Below are 18,208 nucleotides of genomic sequence, written 5' to 3' on the forward strand. Positions count from 1 at the left end.
CTGGAGTTGTGGAGTGAGGAACCGTGCTTATATACAATGGTGTTCAAAAGTCCTGCATAGGCGTGAAGAAAACTATGTTTCATACTTCTGCATCTCTACAGTGAAACTGGTGGAACATATATGTTTTTGTAATCCCTCATTGTATGCCATACTCATTTTTGAATGTCCCAAGTGTATATTGTTATGGTATGCACATTTTTGATAATTTTTTTTACAGCATAACCATACCTACACCAGTACAGTGTGTAGAATGGTTAACAGGTTTCTAAGTTCATTAACTTCCAATGCAAGTTCACACAGACTTACATTTTACTTTTTAAGATTTATTATTTTTTATTTAATTCAGATCCTGAAAAGGGCCTTTTGAGTGCATCTTTAGCTATTTTTTTGCATTAACCATACCTTCCACAATATGAAGCCTTCCAACACCATTGGCTGCCATACAGCCCCAGACCATTACTTTCATCGGATGTTTCACAGAGAAGCTCAAACACTCTGGCTTGTACTCTTCATGTGGGAACCTTCTCATATAACACTTGCCATCATTTCCTATAATGCAAAAAGTGCTTTCATCACTAAATAGCACTTTTTCCCACTCCTCCTTCCTCCATTTTAAATATTTCAATGCCCACAATCCTCCGCTGACAAAAATCTGAAGGCTCCCATCATAAAACTCTACAGTATGATTCACTAGATAGACCAACAGATAAAACAAACAAACAAAGCAGCAGATGTGATGCAATGTAATGCAATGTGATTGGCTGCCATATCCAGGTTATGATTGGTCACAAGAACCACATCTGTGATTGGCTAATTTTGGATCTGAAGCTGTACAATATTTAGTTGTGCTTTCAATTCCCATATTGTTGCAATAATTTCAGTCAAAACTGCTTCAAAAGCTAAAAATATTACAAGGGAGAGAATGCAAAATTGTATTCTGAACAAAACCATATATAATATGTCATATTAGCATCGAAAATATTTGACAGAAAACGTTTAAAACTTGAAAAATCAATTTATCCTATGCCTATGCAGGACTTTTGAACACCACTGTATGTTGCATTCTTGTTAATAAATCTAGGTTTAACGAATGACAAGAGAATGTTTTCTGCCCTGACAGTATTGTGCCAAACTTTGGTGAAGGAGGGATAATACTTTGCGGTTGTTTCTCAAGGGGATTGGCCTATGCTCCTTAGTTACAGTGAAGGGAAATCTTAATACTCCAGCATACCGAGACATTTCTAACTATTGTGTTTCCAACCGTATGGGAAATGTTTAGGGAAGCCTCTTTTCTGTTCCAGTATAAACATGCCACAGTTTACAAATCAATATCCATAAAAGCATGGTTGCGTGTTGATTTTGTTGATATTTCTTTGCATGAAAGAGGTTTAACTTGCATTTGTTGATTGCGCGACAAATTGTATTCACAGTCAATGATATTCTGGAAGTATTCTTGAGCCCATGCAGTGATTTACACAACCAAATCATGCCTGTTTGCCTGAGGGCCCCTTAGATCAGGAGAATCTGATGTTGACCATCAGTCTTGTCCTTTGTCCACACAGATTTCTCCAGAATCTTTGAATCTTTTGATGTTATTTAGTATTTTAGATGGTGGAATATTCAAAGTCTTTGACTTTGAATTGTCCAATTTTTATACTCAGTTCACGAATTTCAAAACTCCTGTCTGTCATGGCTTCTGAGAGACTCTGCCTCTCTACCGTGCTCTTTTTATACACTGTCATGTGAATTAGTATAAAATGTATCCATCAGCTGATTTTCATGAGTATCACTTACTTTATCAGACTTTTGTTAATTTTTCCCAACTTTTTTGAGATGTGTTGTTGTCATCAATTTTTGAAGGAGTTCATGTTTTCCAAATGAAATGGAAAACTATCTAATGCTCAACTTCTATTCTGCATTCTATGCTCTTTTATGAATAAAATATGGCTGTAAATGATTTCAAAATCACTGCATTCCTATTTTCTTTTTTCTTTATCTTTTACACAGTTTCCAAACTTTTTTTGGAATTAGGTTTGCAGAATGGGTTTTCATAAAATTTCCTGTAGGTGTCCCAATACCTTTGTCAATATACAGAGTATTAGGATATGTCTAATAATGCAGATTTTGAATGTTTAAATGGAATCTATCGGCACAGAATGATTGCTCAAACCAAGTGCAGGCGGGGTCTGTGCAATCTTGGTGTGGCCAAACAGTTAAGTGTGCTCTCTCACCTACTTGTTTTCACTCTTATCTCTGCTCTTCTTTGGCTCTATATAGCCTATATTTGGCTTGAACAATCATTCTATGCTGACAGACTCCCTTTAAAGTCACTCCACTATTATCAGTTTCTCCATAGCTCATTGTTCTTTAGTTCCACCATTGCTGGCAATGATTAGAGTGGATTTTTTTCTGAGACTTTTTATGTTTTGTAATCCGATTTATAAAGTGCTTTTTTTGCCACATTTCTGTAGCATCTTTGCTGAAATCATCGAATAACAGATTCAAAACCTACCACTGCTGCAACATGTTAGTTTAGCCTAAAGTTGCTATTTCATATAGGTTAACTTAAAAAAAAAAAAAAGTCTGAAATAAAAGTCTAATGTATAAAAAGGTTATATACTTTTAATTTATGGCCCATTTATTCATTCATCTGATGAATAATACAGCATGGTATGGGGTTGTTTTTACTGTTAAGCTACAGTTTGTTTAGGAAAGATGTCTTGTTACAAGATTTATAACAACCAATTTTTTTTCTTAAGTAGACAATTATAGCATTTGCGCAAATGTTTTCTTTTAGTTTCCTAGATCTTAAGACATTTTGGTAACCCAAACAAACAATGTTGCTTTGAAAATGCAATGAGTGTTTTGTATTTATATCAAATATCATTGTTTGTAACTCTTTGCAATTTTGGTTTTTATGTAATCTGTTTTTTTTTTTTGTTTTTTTTTTCATTTTCTAAGTTTGTTCTTACACTCACATTTTGTACTCATTTGCATTGTTTGATTCATATTTGCTTGACATTGCTGCAAATGGCGTATGTATAGTAAAGGATTACACTATCAGTTTTTTTCTATATGATGATTACCGTATATACTCGAGTATACGCCGAGATTTTCAACCCTTTTTTTGGGCTGATAGTCCCCCTCTCGGCTTATACTCGAGTCATACCCAGGGGTCGGCAGGAGATGGGGAGCGGGGGCTGTCTAATTATACTCACCTGCTCCTGGCGCGGTCCCTGCTTCCCGGCGCCCCAGCTTCTTCCTGTACTGAGTGGTCACATGGTACCGCTCATTACAGTAATGAATATGCTGCTCCACCTCCCATAGGGGTGGAGCCGCATATTCATTACTGTAATGAGCGGTAACGGTGACCGCTCAGTTCAGGAAGAAGCTGCAGCGCCGGGGAAGCTGTGACTGCACTGCGCCAGGAGCAGGTGAGTATAACGGGGAGGGGAGCGCTGCGTTGCGTGATATTCACCTGCTCCTCATTCCGGCGCCGCTCCGTCTTCAGTGTCTTCTGCAGTGACGCTCAGGTCAGAGGGCGCGGTGACATGGTTAGTGCACGCCCTCTGCCTGAGCGTCAGTGCAGAAGACGCTGAAGATGGGGCGGCGCCGGAACAAGGAGCAGGTGAATATTGAAAGTGCCGGGGACCTATATGCCAGGGTGGAAGCTGCAGATGCAGAACAAGGACCAAGAGCTGGAGCTGAGAAAGAGGCGGAGGAAGCAGGCATGGTGCAGCAGCATGAGGTACAGAAGGGGAAGGAGAGAGAAAGCATGGTGGGGGCTAGTGGGGGATCTGAAGGCATATCACAGGCAGAGGAGCCGACCCTTAGAGATGTTATCACTTTGATCTCTTCATGTCAGCAGTCCCTGAATTCCCTGGCCCAGCAGATGCAGGAGGTTAAAGGGGACACTGCACAGATTAATGCAGCCCTACAAAAGATGGACAAACGTATAGGAGTGGTGGAGGAGAGGGTGAGCACGGCAGAAGATCACATAGTTAGATTACAAAAAGCTGAGAAGAAATTCACCCAAGCAATAGCCGAGCTCACGGCCAAAAATGAGGATCTGGAAAATAGATCCAGAAGAAATAATATACGTATAGTGGGGCTGCCTGAAAAGACTGAGGGGAGAAACCCCACAGAATTTGTTGAAAGCTGGCTGCTGGAAAAAATTGGGAGCACAGTGTTGACAAAAGTTTTTGCGGTTGAACGGGCTCATAGGGTCCCACCACAGCCCCCTGGGGCAGGAGCGTACCCTCGTACCATGTTTGCCAAAATATTGAACTACAGAGATAGAGACATTATCCTTAGAAAGGCTAGAGAAATGGAGGATCTGACGGCGGGAGGACAAAAAATCGCCATTTATCCGGACTATTCCGCTGCGGTTCAGAAGCAACGGATAAAGTTTACTGGAATCAAGCGATGACTGAGGGAGCTGGGAGTGCAGTATTCAGTGATGTTTCCCGCAAAGCTGTGACTGGTGGCTTTTAATAAGACCCACTTCTTCCTGACACCAGAGGACGCTACCCAGTGGATTGATACTAATGAGAAAAAGCTTAAGGGAATGGGTGATTGACATTTCGGCGATATCTGGTTGTGAATCGTTTTCTCTATCGCTGGCAGAGGGTTCTACATTTGTTAGCATTGGTTAAAGAGTTGAGCAACTGCTGAGGGTTTTGCTGGGTCATGTTAATTGACTGGCCAGAGGGGACAGTACCGTCTACTAAATATGAGGGAGGAGGGCTAGGCCGGGTACTGTAAATTGGTTTGGTATTTTTTTTTATATATGTTCATATAAGTTTGAATGTTTAGATATATTAAAGTGAAAAGTTGGGGGGAAATTATGATTGCTATGGCAGCGGGACGCGAAAGGGAAGGGTTAGGCAGGTGAGAGTGTTCGCAATGTGCAGTGGAGCCCCACTCTTGATGAGAGAAAGAATGAGCTATATTGGGAGGGTTAGGGGGGTCAGTTGGGTGGGGGTAGGGGGGGAGGGAGGGTTGGGACAGCCTAAACTTGGGAAATTGGATACCATGAGAAATGATGAGCCACATGATTGGGGATTGTACTAAAATATTGAGTTGGAATGTGAGAGGTCTGGCGGATAAGACACGGCGGACGGCAGTGTTACAGTATGTTCGAGAACAGAAGGTTTCAATGATATGTTTGCTGGAGACGCATTTAGTGCGGGAGAGGGTGAATGCATTGAATAGGCGCTGGATACAGAGGGCGTACCATTCTACTTTTTCTACTTATTCTAGGGGTGTGTCTGTGTTAATACCTACGGGGGTGAAGTATGAGGAAGTGGCGGCAAAGGAGGATGTGGATGGCCAGTATGTGGTGGTAAACTGTAAAATTAATGGTGTGTTGATGTGCATTGCGGCAATGTATATTCCGCCTCCATACTCAAGTAAGAAGATAAGAGAGGTGCTGGAGAGGGTAGAGCGTTGGGGTCCATTACCACTTCTAATTATTGGCGATCTCAATAATATATGTGATGACTTTTGGGATAAAAATAAAACCCCCCAGAATAGGACGGTGGGACATGTCACTACGTTTGGGACCTATGTCCGGGAAGTAGGTATGATCGATTTATGGAGAGTTAGACATACTGGGGAAAGGGGGTATTCATGTTACTCGCCAGCTCATGGTACTTTGTCTAGGATTGATTTGGCGCTGGGCAACTGTCTGATGGACACGATGGTGGGGGATGTGAGATATTTGCCTAGGGCTCTCTCAGACCATAGTCCACTTGAAGTGGAGTTTCGACCGGTGGGGAAACGAGCCGGGAGCAGGAGGGAGTGGAAAATTCACCCTTATTGGCTACATAATATAGATTTGGAAAAGATAAAGCAGGAGTTGGTGGAATTTTTTGAGATAAATGAGGGTAGTGCGGACGCTCTTACTGTGTGGGAAGCCATGAAAGCATACTTGAGAGGGCTGCTGTTTAGGGATATTAGCAGGTGTAAGCGGAAATCGAGAGAGGCAGAGAAATTGGCACTTGATGGGTTGAGGATAGCCGAAGACGAGATGATAAGAACAGGATCTTTGGAAGCTGGGAGGAGGTTAAAGGCAGCGCAGAGTCAGCTGGAGGAAGTTTTGCTGGGTAAGGCTGAAAGGAAAAGGGAATTCATGAATCTGGCTTATTACCAAGAGGGCGAATCTGTGGGTCATTTGCTGTCGCTGGTGGCTTCTGCCCAGAGAAGTACTTCCTTCGTCCATTCTCTGGTGTCGGGGAGCGGTATTACTGTCTCTGGGACTTCAGAGATTTTGGAGAGTTTCGCGGATTTTTATGCGGACCTATATTCCTCTCAGGTTGATGGGTCAATGGAGGAGACGGTGGCGTTCCTTGAGGAATTGGAGCTCCCAAGGTTGAGTGATATAGATAGAGAGGACTTGGAGGCTCCCATTACGGAGGAGGAGTTGGGTCGCGCATTGCAATCTATGACTAATGGAAAGGCGCCTGGTGTAGATGGATTTCCTGCCGAAATTTATAAAAACTTGGGGGAAGCGTTGATCCCTAGATTGAAGGCGGTCCTGGAGGAGGATAGGGATAGGGGAAGTTTACCGGCATCTATGCGAAAGGCCATAATAGTGGTGATTCCTAAGGAGGGGAAGGACTTGACACTGCCGGATTCATACCGGCCAATTTCCTTGCTCACCATAGATGTTAAACTCCTGTCTAAGGTATTGGCGATGAGGTTGACAAGTGTCATTTCCGGCTTGGTGCATTCAGACCAGTCTGGCTTTATGCCCGATAGGTCCACTGTGATTAATCTACGAAGGCTATTTATGAATTTGCAGCTCAGATCCGATAACTGTGGCCAGAGAGTTATTGCATCTTTAGACGCCCACAAGGCGTTTGATAGCGTGGAGTGGGGGTAACTTTGGCAGGTGTTGCGGAACATGGGGTTTGGACCTCAGTTCATATCTTGGATTCGGCTGATGTACTCGATGCCGATGGCCAGGGTCAGGGTGAACGGGGAGTTATCACGGACCATACAACTAACTAGAGGGACTAGGCAGGGGTGTCCACTCTCTCCTCTTTTGTTTGCTCTGGCTGTGGAGCCACTGGCTGCTAAACTTCGATGATCTGATGAGATGACTGGGTTTAAATATGGGAGGATTGAAGAAAGGGTAGCATTGTATGCAGATGACATTCTTTTGTTTTTGGCTGACCCGGGTGCGTCCTTGGAGGGAGCCATTGGGATTATTGAACGCTTCGGATGATTGTCGGGACTTAGGATAAACTGGAGTAAGTCTATCTTGTTTAAGGTGGATGATGTTGGGGGGGAGCCACTGGAAGATGGGCGACTGAAGGTGACGAGCCAATTCAAGTACCTTGGCATATGGGTATCTATGCCTGTTACTGATTATATACATAGGAATATGACTCCAATCTTGGGTATTCTGAAGGCAAAAGTGGATGCTTGGCTTAAGCTGCATTTATCTGTGGTAGGTAGGGTGAATCTTATTAAAATGATTCTGATGCCGAAAATACTGTATATTTTGCATAATGCACCAGTGTGGATACCGCGCGGGAAATTTAGACAGATCAACTCTCTGTTTAGGAATTTAATATGGGGGAGACAATATCCGCGGATTAGACTGGAGACACTTCAGCGACCCAAGGACGATGGGGGACTAGCATTGCCTAACCCTGAAATATACTTTCTTGCAGCACAGAGTCAGCATCTAAAGGGATGGGCACTTGAGGGGTCTCTTGGAGCAGTACAGCGGTTGATGGAAGTGATGACAAAAAGAAAGCCAGTAGTACAATGTTTGGAGGATGGATCCTTGGGAGCTCTGGGGAAATTATACCCGACTGTGTTGTTGATACGTAGGTTGTGGGGTAGATTGAGACATATACGCAGGATCACGGACTTGACGAGATTCTCTCCGCTATGGCATAACAATAACTTACAGGAGTTTGAGGCACTGGGGATACTGACAGAATGGCAGGTCAAAGGGATTCAGTACGTGTATCAGATACTTGAGCGAGGTGAGTTAAAATCATTTTCCCAATTGCAGGCGGAGTTTGGTCTGGGGACTGCGGGGGAGTATCAGTATTTGCGGATGTTGCATGCTTTTAGAGCTCAGAATAGGAGCGGAGATATTAGAATTCGAAGAGATATAGTACTGGAGTATGTGTGTAATGAAGGGTCTACTGGGGGGGTTATATCTACGTTGTATAAAGATCTGCTACATACTTTCCTGTTGGGATTTCCGATAATGGCGAGAGCTAAATGGGAGAGGGATCTGGGTCCAATGGATAAAGAGACTTGGGAGTCGGTGCTAGAATGGGTCCCAAGACTGTCAGTGAGCGAACCATATAGACTGTCACAGCTCTATGTAATACACAGGGTCTATAAGTCTCCGATAATACTATATAAGGCAGGTTTGCGTGATAATTCCGAATGCCCAAGGTGTAAATCTACGGATGCGGATATATTTCATATGATGTGAACGTGTCCGAGACTGGCTGCATTTTGGTTAGTAGTTTTGAGTCGTATGGAAGGTGCGTATGGATGTGTGGTGCCAAGAGATCCAATTGTGTGCCTGTTGGGATGCGTGGATGAGATTGGAGTAGATAGTAACCTAAAGATAGCTATTGCCAGATTGTTATACATGGCTAGGAAGGTAATAGCTCGAAATTGGATCAGGGAAGAACCGCCGTCAAGAGGAGAATTCCTACAATATGTGAAACAAGGCCTGACACTTGAAAAGGGGTTTTACAAAAAGAAAGGGAAAATCGAAGTGTTCCATAAACTGTGGTCTCTGTGGATCGCCATGGGATAGGGGTATTATACAAATTGAATGAACTACGATCCCTAATTAATGGCATTGTAAAGTGTGGCTTACATTAGGGGCTGGGGGATTAGTTATCCTTTTGTTTTACTGATGGAGGTGTTAAGCAAGATGGGCTGTCTTGTTGGGTTGGGGTGGGGGGTGTTGGGATCAAAGGGAGTTGTTTGAAGGGGGGGGGAGAAAATTTTGTATTGAAAATACGAATGTAACATGTCAATCATCTTGTTATTCTTAATAAAAACCTATTTGAACTTAAAAAAAAAAAGTGCCGGGGACCTGAGCGACGGAGAGGTGAGTATGTGATTTTTTTTTATCGCAGCAACAGCTAATGGGGCAAGTGTCTCTATGGAGCATCTATGGGGCCATAATGTTTGTGCAGCACTATATGGGGCAAGTGTCTGTATGGAGCATCTATGGGGCCATAACGTTTGTGCAGCACTATATGGGGCATGTCTGTATGGGGCCATAATCAACGTTTGTGCAGCGCTATATGGGGCAAGTGTCTGTATGGAGCATCTTATGGGGCCATAATCAACGTTTGTGCAGCACTATATGAGGCAAATATCTTTATGGAGCATCTTATGGGGCCATAATTAACGTTTGTGGAACACTATATGGGGCAAGTGTCTGTATGGTGCATCTATGGGGCCATAACATTTGTGCAGCATTATATACGGAGCAAGTGTCTGTATGGGGCCATAACGTTTGTGCAGCACTATATGGGGCAAGTGTCTGTATGGGGCCATAATCAAGGTTTGTGCAATACTATATGGGGCAAGTGTCTGTATGGAGCATCTTATTGGGCCATAATCAAGGTTTGTGCAGCACTATATGGGGCAAACATCTTTATGTAGCATCTTATGGGGCCATAATCAACATTTGTGCAGCATTATATTGGGCAAATGTTTCTATGTAGCATCTTATGGGGCCATTATTAACCTTTATGCAGGATTATATGGGGCATATTTTAATATGGAGCAACTTATGGGGCCATCATAAGCTTTATGGAGCATTATATGGGGCTCCTGATTCAATATGGATATTCAAAAACACTTAACCTACTGATGTCTCAATTAATTTTACTTTTATTGGTGTCTATTTTTACTTTTGACATTTACCGGTAGCTGCTGCATTTCCCACCCTAGGCTTATATTCGAGTCATTAAGTTTTCCCAGTTATTTGTGGCAAAATTAGGTGGGTCGGCTTAGAGTATATACTGTATATATTTTTTTCTTTGAATAACATGCTCTGTGGCTCAAACATAATATCTTCACATCAGTATAGAGCAGCTGAGCCTCGTTAAGGGTTTTCCGAGAAAAATTTTTTAGTACCTATTGCTAAAAATTGAAATTCCATTTAAAAACTTAGTACCTTTTTTTAGAGAATATTATTTGCATATAACCAAAATGGCTGCCTTTTTAAGGCAGGAACGCATTTTGTCTGCATTCATTACGAAGTATTGCATGAATAAAAACTGAAAGGTTAATTGGGCTTTAACTGTCAGCTGAGGAGATCCCTCCTCCAGTTTCACCCTTGCTCTGTGTCATTGTAAACTTCTTAGGTTGAGTGAACAGATGAAGTATGCATGATCAGGATGCTGCTCTTCATCTTGAACAAAGCCCAGACTTGTGTAGAAATGTTGAGGATAATGGAGCATGGCTAATGGAGGGTAGGGGATCTATCCTGAGATAACTGAGCAAGCCGGGTTCAGCATGAGGATAATACCCCCACTAATACACAGTTAGCTTTGGTGGGCAGGATGTGAACATTTCAGTTCATTCAGGGGGCTAATCCCACTACTAATTTTTCAAGTCATGTGATATTTAAACATTTTAATAAGCTTAATAAAATGTAAATGCTTTATTCAAATAAGGTTTCTACATCCATTTTGTCTATATTTTCCTTGGGGTATATAGTCTCCATTTTTCTCGGTCATTGTCTTGATTGCATTGGAATTTCCCCATATGGACTGTGGTTCCCATTATTGTCTATAGTTCTAACCAAGTCTATGTAATCACAGTGATTTATAATAGACAATGAGTGGAACAGGCTGCCACAAGAGCTGATGAGTTCTCCTTGGAGAGGCTGGACAGACATCTGTCTGAGATGGTTTAATGAATCCTGCGTTGGACACCATGACCCTGGAGGTCTTTTCCAACTCTACCATTCTATGACTCTGATTCTACGATTGTATGACATTTTAAGCTCAGTTGACACATATTAGTTTTTTTTTCTATCAGTTTCTTTTGCTTTTTAGCACCCAAAATAGTGTTGTTTGCTGCTATCCTTTCCACAAAACTAACAAACAAAGATAAACTTTCATCCAGCCCATGAGATATCAAAATGTAAAAAGCATTGGCCATAAATGTTACGGTTTCGGCCCTTGTGCGAACATTCTATCCTTCATAAATCCATTAAGAACAGTATTTAGAACACCATGAAGCAAACCTAGCAGTCTAATTGTCTCTTTCTCATCACAAGCTGCAGGCCTATTTTGTATGTTTGTTTACTACGGTAACGTTTTACATTTTCCTGTGTTTTACCTTTTGCGTTGTTCAGATCAAGCATTAAAAGAGCCAGGATTTTTAGCATCCTGTTTCTACTTGCTCTTAATCTAAGTAACCAATCTCCCGGCATTTTTATCGGTGGTGAATTCATGCTTTTACAGTCAAGACTGTGTTTTACCAGCTCTTACTAATCCTGTTTCAGTTCATAAATCTTTCAACAGTTTCTTTTTCAGGTCTCTCAAATAGGGTTCACTGGCAGAATTATGACAGATCCTTTGGCATGAAGGAGGCTGTTGTAAAATACATATATATTCATCAGATGTCATTGGTTTTAGTATACAAACTGTGACAGCAAAGCTACACGTAAGGTTGCTCTTTATGTGTATGCGATCAGTAATGAGATGGCCTTTCTGTTTCTGACACACCACTGACAATGACAGCTTCTGTTTCTCGTCTCATGAGATCTATTAAGACAGTCTTCTGTAGTCATTGTAGCCTTAGTGCTGTCTGGTCAAACATGCAGTTGACTTCCCGGACCAGTTTAACCTTTGTCTTAGACAATATAGCACTCCAACTGGGATCTCTTTCAGATGTGGAAACTTGTTTGCTAAGAATATGATTCAGACCATCAAAATCTCCGAACAGGTCTTTTAATATCCCTTTGAAGGTAATGATTTGGCCTAAGGCAAATTCAGCCACATAGTAAAGCAAGAAATGCTTTTTGCAGACATCAATTGTTCAGTCTTGTCATAAAGCTTCCCCTCACAGCTAATGAAGCCTGTGCTAGATTATTTGTGCTGAAAATGTTGTTTTTTTATTATTTGGGGAAGTACCCTAATGGTAAATGCCCACAATCTGTATCTGGTGCGGATTTACAGCATAGTTAGCCCTCGCAGGCAGGATCCTCTCTCCTACTGTACCAGTTGTAACTTGTATTGTTCAAGATTATTGTACCTGTTTTTATTATGTACACCCCTCCTCATATTTAAAGCGCCATGGAATAAATGGCTCTATAATATTCAATAATAATAATAGTTAGTGAGATGGTAAAAATTTTACTCTACATGTTGCGTAAAATTTCCGCACATAAATTCACGCAAGACCTGTGCAGATTTCAAAATCTGCAGCATGATGATGGAGTTGAAATTCCGTGGAAAATGCACAGTGGATAATCCTCATCAAATTCCCAGTATGTGCGCAAATTTGTGTGCGTAAAATCCATTGTGTAATAGAGTACCAGCAAAGTTATTGAGATTTTCCACACAGAAATCAACCTGGTGTCTGGATCTGAAAACCAATTCATTGTACGGAGTTCACTGCATTCTTCACTATTGCTATACATAGGGAAATTCTCAATAAAAGATGCAACAAAATCTACATGCAACAAGCACTACAATACCTTAAAATCACATTCACACGTTGTTTGTTTGGTACTGATATGCTGCAGAACCGGATGTCATTCAAAGTGCTGGGTGTAATTATAGTCTCCACTTACAATATTGTGAGTGGTGATTGTAGCTGCTCTGTGCACATCCCCATTACCATAACCCGGTGAAGCGGCTACAATCACCGCTCTCTTTACTGACAATGGCAGCTTTAAAGGGAACCTGTCACCCCCAAAATCGAACATGAGCTAAGCCCACCAGCATCAGGGGCTTATCGGCAGCATTCTGTAATGCTGTAGATAAGCCCCTGATGTATCCTGAAAGATGAGAAAGAGGTTAGATTATACTCACCCAGGGGCGGTCCTGCTGCGGTCCGGTCCGATGGGTGTTGTGGTCCAGTCCGGGGCCTCCCATCTTACGATGATGTCCTCTTCTTGTCTTCATGCTGCGGCTCTGGCGTAGGCTTACTTTGTCTGCCATGTTGAGGGCAGAGCAAAGTACTGCAGTGCGCAGGCACCGAGAAAGGTCAGAGAGGCCCAGCACCTGCACACTGCAATACTTTGCTCTGCCCTCAACAGGGCAAATTACGCCTATGCTGGAGCCACAGCATGAAGACAAGAAGGGGACGTCATCCTATGAAGATAGGAGGTCCCGGAGTGGACTGCAACGCCCATCGGATCGGACCGCCCACCCAGGTGAGTATAATCTAACCTCTTTTTCTCATCTTTCAGGATACATCGGGGGCTTATCTACAGCATTCCAGAATGCTGTAGATAAGCCCCTGATGCTGGTGGGCTTAGCTCATCTTCGATTTTGGGGATGACAGGTTCCCTTTAATCATGCCCATTACTTTGAAATCTGACTCTCCAGCATATCCATTCACAGGTGACTTTCATTCAAGTTTCGCGATTTTGCTTACAGCCACAGCTCACATAGCTGTGACTGAAGCCACTCTCGGCGCCACTTGTATGACTTAAAAGCTGGCAGCTACCAAGAGAAATAAAGTTCATTTTGTCCTGGTAACCACACTTTCCGTAAGGTGGCTGAAGAGCTTTGTAATGCTATTTACTCTTTAAAGCGAACCTGTCAGCAGGATTTTGCTAAGTAAACTACAGGCATTGTCATATTGGCAGTGTTAAACTGATTGAAATTATATCTAGGGTCAAGAAATCCATCTTGTAGTTCTTGTGTAATCAGTGTTTAAAGTTTTCACTTAATGATATGCCCGTGCTCCAGGGCGGGACTGCTGTGAACTAACTGACTTTTTCTCACGGTGCTGAGGTCACCACAGTTCAGTGGTCCGACAGGAACGCAGCCTCAGTGACCTGCAGTAACTCGATGACGTCACCGCTAGTCACTGATGCTGTGCTCACAGCAGATCATTCCTTAGTGGTTCTCAGCCTCGACGTTCGCATCTTGGCACCGTCCAGGTTGAAAACTAGACAATACAAAGGTGACATTAACCTCCACATATAAACCCCAAAGGGTAAATGGGAAGGGTCTGGCAAAGCACCATAATTGGCGCGGCTAAGGCTATGTGCACACGTTGCAGATTGTATGCTAAAACGCATGCCCAACACAGCCCATTGAATTTAATGGGATTCTGCAATTTTTGTGCACATGTTGCGTATTTTTCCGCGGCGATTCCGCACACATAGGAATGCATTGAGACGCTCACTTTACGCATGTGGCTATGCCCACCATGCGTAAAGTGAGCGCTTCATGTGCGGTGGTACCGGGTCTGGAGGAGGGGAGACTCTCCTCCAGACCCTTGGGAACCATATTTCTGTTTAAAAAAAAAAAGAATTAAAATAAAAAATATTGATATACTTAACTTCCGATGACCCCCGGAGTCCTCCCGCCTCTCAGCGGTGCACACGGCGGCTTCCGTTCCCAAGGATGCATTGCTCAAAGGACCTGGGATGACGTTGCGGTCACGTGACCATGACGTCACAAAGGTCCTTCGTGCAATGCATCACTGGGAATAGAAGCCGCCGGGAGCGCCGCTGAGGAGATTGTGGGCCGTCGGAAGGTGAGAATAACCATTTTTTAAATTTTTTATTATTTTTAACATTCTATCCTTACTATTGATGCTGCATAGGCAGCATCAATAGTAAAAAGTTGGTCACACTTGTCAAGCACTATGCTTGACAAGTGTGACCAACCTGTCAATCAGTTTTCCAAGCGATGCTACAGATCGCTTTGAAAACGCTAGCATTCTGCAGGCTAATTACGCTCGCAAAACGCTAGTGTTTAGCGGGAAAACGCATGCAAATTCTGCATGCATTATACCCGCGACAGGGAGTTGCAGAATTGCCGTGGAAATTTCCGTGGCAATTCTGCAATGTGTGCACATAGCCTAACAGATGTACCATTTCTGGGTGGCTGGGGGTTGCTATTTTTATGGTGGGGGAAGCAATATGCAGTGCCCCTTAGCAGCATGAGAATACTAGCCCCCAGCTGTCAGCATTAGCTTGGCTGGTTGTCAAAAATGTGGTGGACCCCGCACTGTTTTTTTCTAATTATTTATTTAAATAATTTAAAAAAAGCAGTGGTGGGACCGCTCTGTTTTCAATAAACAGCCTTGGTAACACTGATAGCTGAGGGTTGCAGCCCGCAGCTGTCATTTTTGCCTGGCTGGTTATCAAAAATACAGTGGAACCCATGGCATTTTTTTTTATTTTATTTATTTACAGCTCAGTCACCAGCTGATGTATACTCCAATCAGCTGCTCCTGTTCTCACTGTTATTAGTGGTAGCAGGCATATTATTTTTTTACATTTATTTATAGCGCAGTATAGCAAGTATTCATCAGATGCCACCTTCTCTCACTGTTGGCTGCTGAGGGATTAGAGGGATCATCATTATTGTCATTTACACATGGAAACACATGAAGCAATGAAACTGAAAGGGAGAAGATACAGATGAGATATTAGAAAAAAATTTTTGACAGTGAGGGTGATCAATGAGTGGAACAGGCTGCCACGAGAGGTGGTGAGTTCTCATTCAAGGGAAGTCTTCAAACAGAAGGCTGGACAGACATCTGTCTGAGATGGTTTAGTGAATCCTGCATTGAGCAGGGGGTTGGACACGATGACCCTTGAGGTCCCTTCCAGCTCTAACAATTTTTTATTCTATTAATACAACTTTTAGCACTGTCCTCTGCTAGCTCTGATCACAGTGCGAGCAGCGGATGGTGATGTGAACTGTCTTCAGCACCTGTCACCGGGGAACAGCGCAAACAGTACCACAGATTTCCTGGCGCTTGTATGTGTCACACTGATGACACATGGATGTCATCAGTGTTCACGTGTGCGGGACGTTTTGTGGCCCGTTCTGCTACTGGAAACATCTGAAAGAGCCCTTAGTGAACTTGGTCATTTACCAAACTTTGGCCACATTTTGCTGATTTTTAGGAAAAATGCTCTGGAATACGAACATGAATTTGAATGTGCAACATTCGTGCTGAATTTGAGATTAGTGAACGTTTTCTAATCAAGTTCGTTCATCTCTAGTCACAGTAAGAAATGAGCTTTGGTAAGCTAGAGGTCTTGCCTGGGTAAGATATTCCATGTTCTTCACTAGTCCTGCATCTCCTTGGAATTTATTGTTTGCATGTAAATATTGATATAATTTTATGTTGGAACTAGCTTTATGTACAATTTCACAGCCGTCATTGTCAAACCACAGGCACACATAACATTGGCAGCACCCAGTTATGAATCACTGACTTTATTTCATACTGTTTGCCTCTTGTTTGCCAGGACCATTATTAACCGAATATTTTCAATTAACTTGTTTGACTAGACACAAGGAAGGAGGGATCTGTTTGTGTAAAATAAGTTTATCACAAAAGTATCTGCAAATAGTGATACAAAATAGTATTTGCCTGAACTGTTGTTCTGGGAATTTTCTATAAGCAAGTAACCTGTTTGTCACCTGGAACAATGAGATCCCTTATGTATTAGGTTGTTGAAGCCACTATGTCTCCTGTGCTTAAGGCACTTTGCACTTACTGCTGCATCTAGTCACTTAATAGACTGTCACTCAAGCATCAATATAGCAGGAAAAATGCTTTTTTGGATATTAATTTGGTTAAATTTTACCCAACATTCAAATTTATGAATCTATACAATACTGTTAATAAATCTGTCTTTTTCTCAACTTGCTGTTGCCATAGGGTTGCTGAACATTTCTATTACCTTTTATATTTTTTTCTATTTATTATTTATTTATTAAGCATTGCTTATATAGCACTATCGTATTCCTCAGCGCTTTACAGACTTTATCATCACTGTCCCCGATGGGGCTCACAATCTAGATTCCCTATCAGTATGTCTTTGTAGTGTGGGAAGAAACCAGAGTGCCCGGAGGAAACCCACACAAACACGAAGAGAACATACAAACTCCTTGCAGATGTTGCCCTTGGTGGAATTTGAACCCAGGACCCCAGCGCTGCAAGGCTGCAATGCTAACCACTGAGCCACCGTGTTAAATAGGCAACCTTTTATATTATTGTTATTATCACTTTCATTATTACAGATTTTCCATGTATGTTTGAAACCAGAAGTTTACATACACTATATAAAAAGACACGTGCTTATTTTTCTCAATATCTGACATTAAATCAGAATAAACCTTTCTCTTTTTAGGTCAATTAGGATTACCATAATCAACTATCAATACATATTTCAGCTGTGTATATATACAGTACAGACCAAAAGTTTGACTGGACTGGATTTTCAAAATTCTAAATTTTTGGATAAAATCTGGACTCTGTGAACACAGATAGTTACATTAAAGAGATAGGAGACAATACTTGGTACTGATAAGATTCTATGTAGATCGGTGGGAGGTTCTGGCTCTTCCCTCCTCATTTCTCCCTTATACATAGAATCTTATCAGCAGCAACTGCCATCTCCTATCCCAGTTATGTAACAATACGTCTTCACTGAATACAGATTTTACCCGTAAATTGAGAATTTTGAAAATTAATGATCAATCTTGGCAAAGAAAGAAGCATGTCTTTGATGAGATATATTACAAAGTTTCTTGTTTTCTCATGTACTACTGATTTATGAAATAAACATAAAAAAACATCGGTTACACTTTAAGAATAATTTATCTGAAGATCCCTAATTACTTTTTCTGCTATCCTCATGTTGTTTTATGCTTTTCTGATTCACTTCTTGTGTCCTAACATCAGCTCTGCTGTCACAGCCATCACTTCCTCTTCAGAATCCGCTGCCCCTTCTAACTACATTTCCCATCATCCCTTGCTATGAAATGCAAGTCTGGAGTTAGGACACCGTTTGTAAGTCCACCCAAACCCTTTCTGCTCCTCCTCAGTATTATACACAGCTTCAGCATTATCTTCTATACTGGATATGGTTATAAGGAATAAAAGTAATGCACAGCAGACCAGAATTCCAGTCCTGTCAAAGATTACCTTCTACTTCAGCTCACTGATGGATGGATGGGGGGAAAATATGAATATATTCATTATA

The 18,208-nt window shown here is 42.0% G+C and overlaps 1 protein-coding gene across 3 annotated transcripts in view; it reads left to right on the top strand.

Annotated features, from left to right (window-relative positions):
- CDKAL1 (CDKAL1 threonylcarbamoyladenosine tRNA methylthiotransferase) overlaps nucleotides 1–18,208 on the top strand; it is a 1,052,012-nt gene that overhangs the window by 363,078 nt on the left and 670,726 nt on the right. The gene's annotated exons all lie outside the window — the stretch shown is intronic.

The sequence above is a fragment of the Ranitomeya variabilis genome, chromosome 6 (genome assembly GCF_051348905.1).
Source record: "Ranitomeya variabilis isolate aRanVar5 chromosome 6, aRanVar5.hap1, whole genome shotgun sequence".
Taxonomy (NCBI): Eukaryota; Metazoa; Chordata; class Amphibia; order Anura; family Dendrobatidae; genus Ranitomeya; species Ranitomeya variabilis.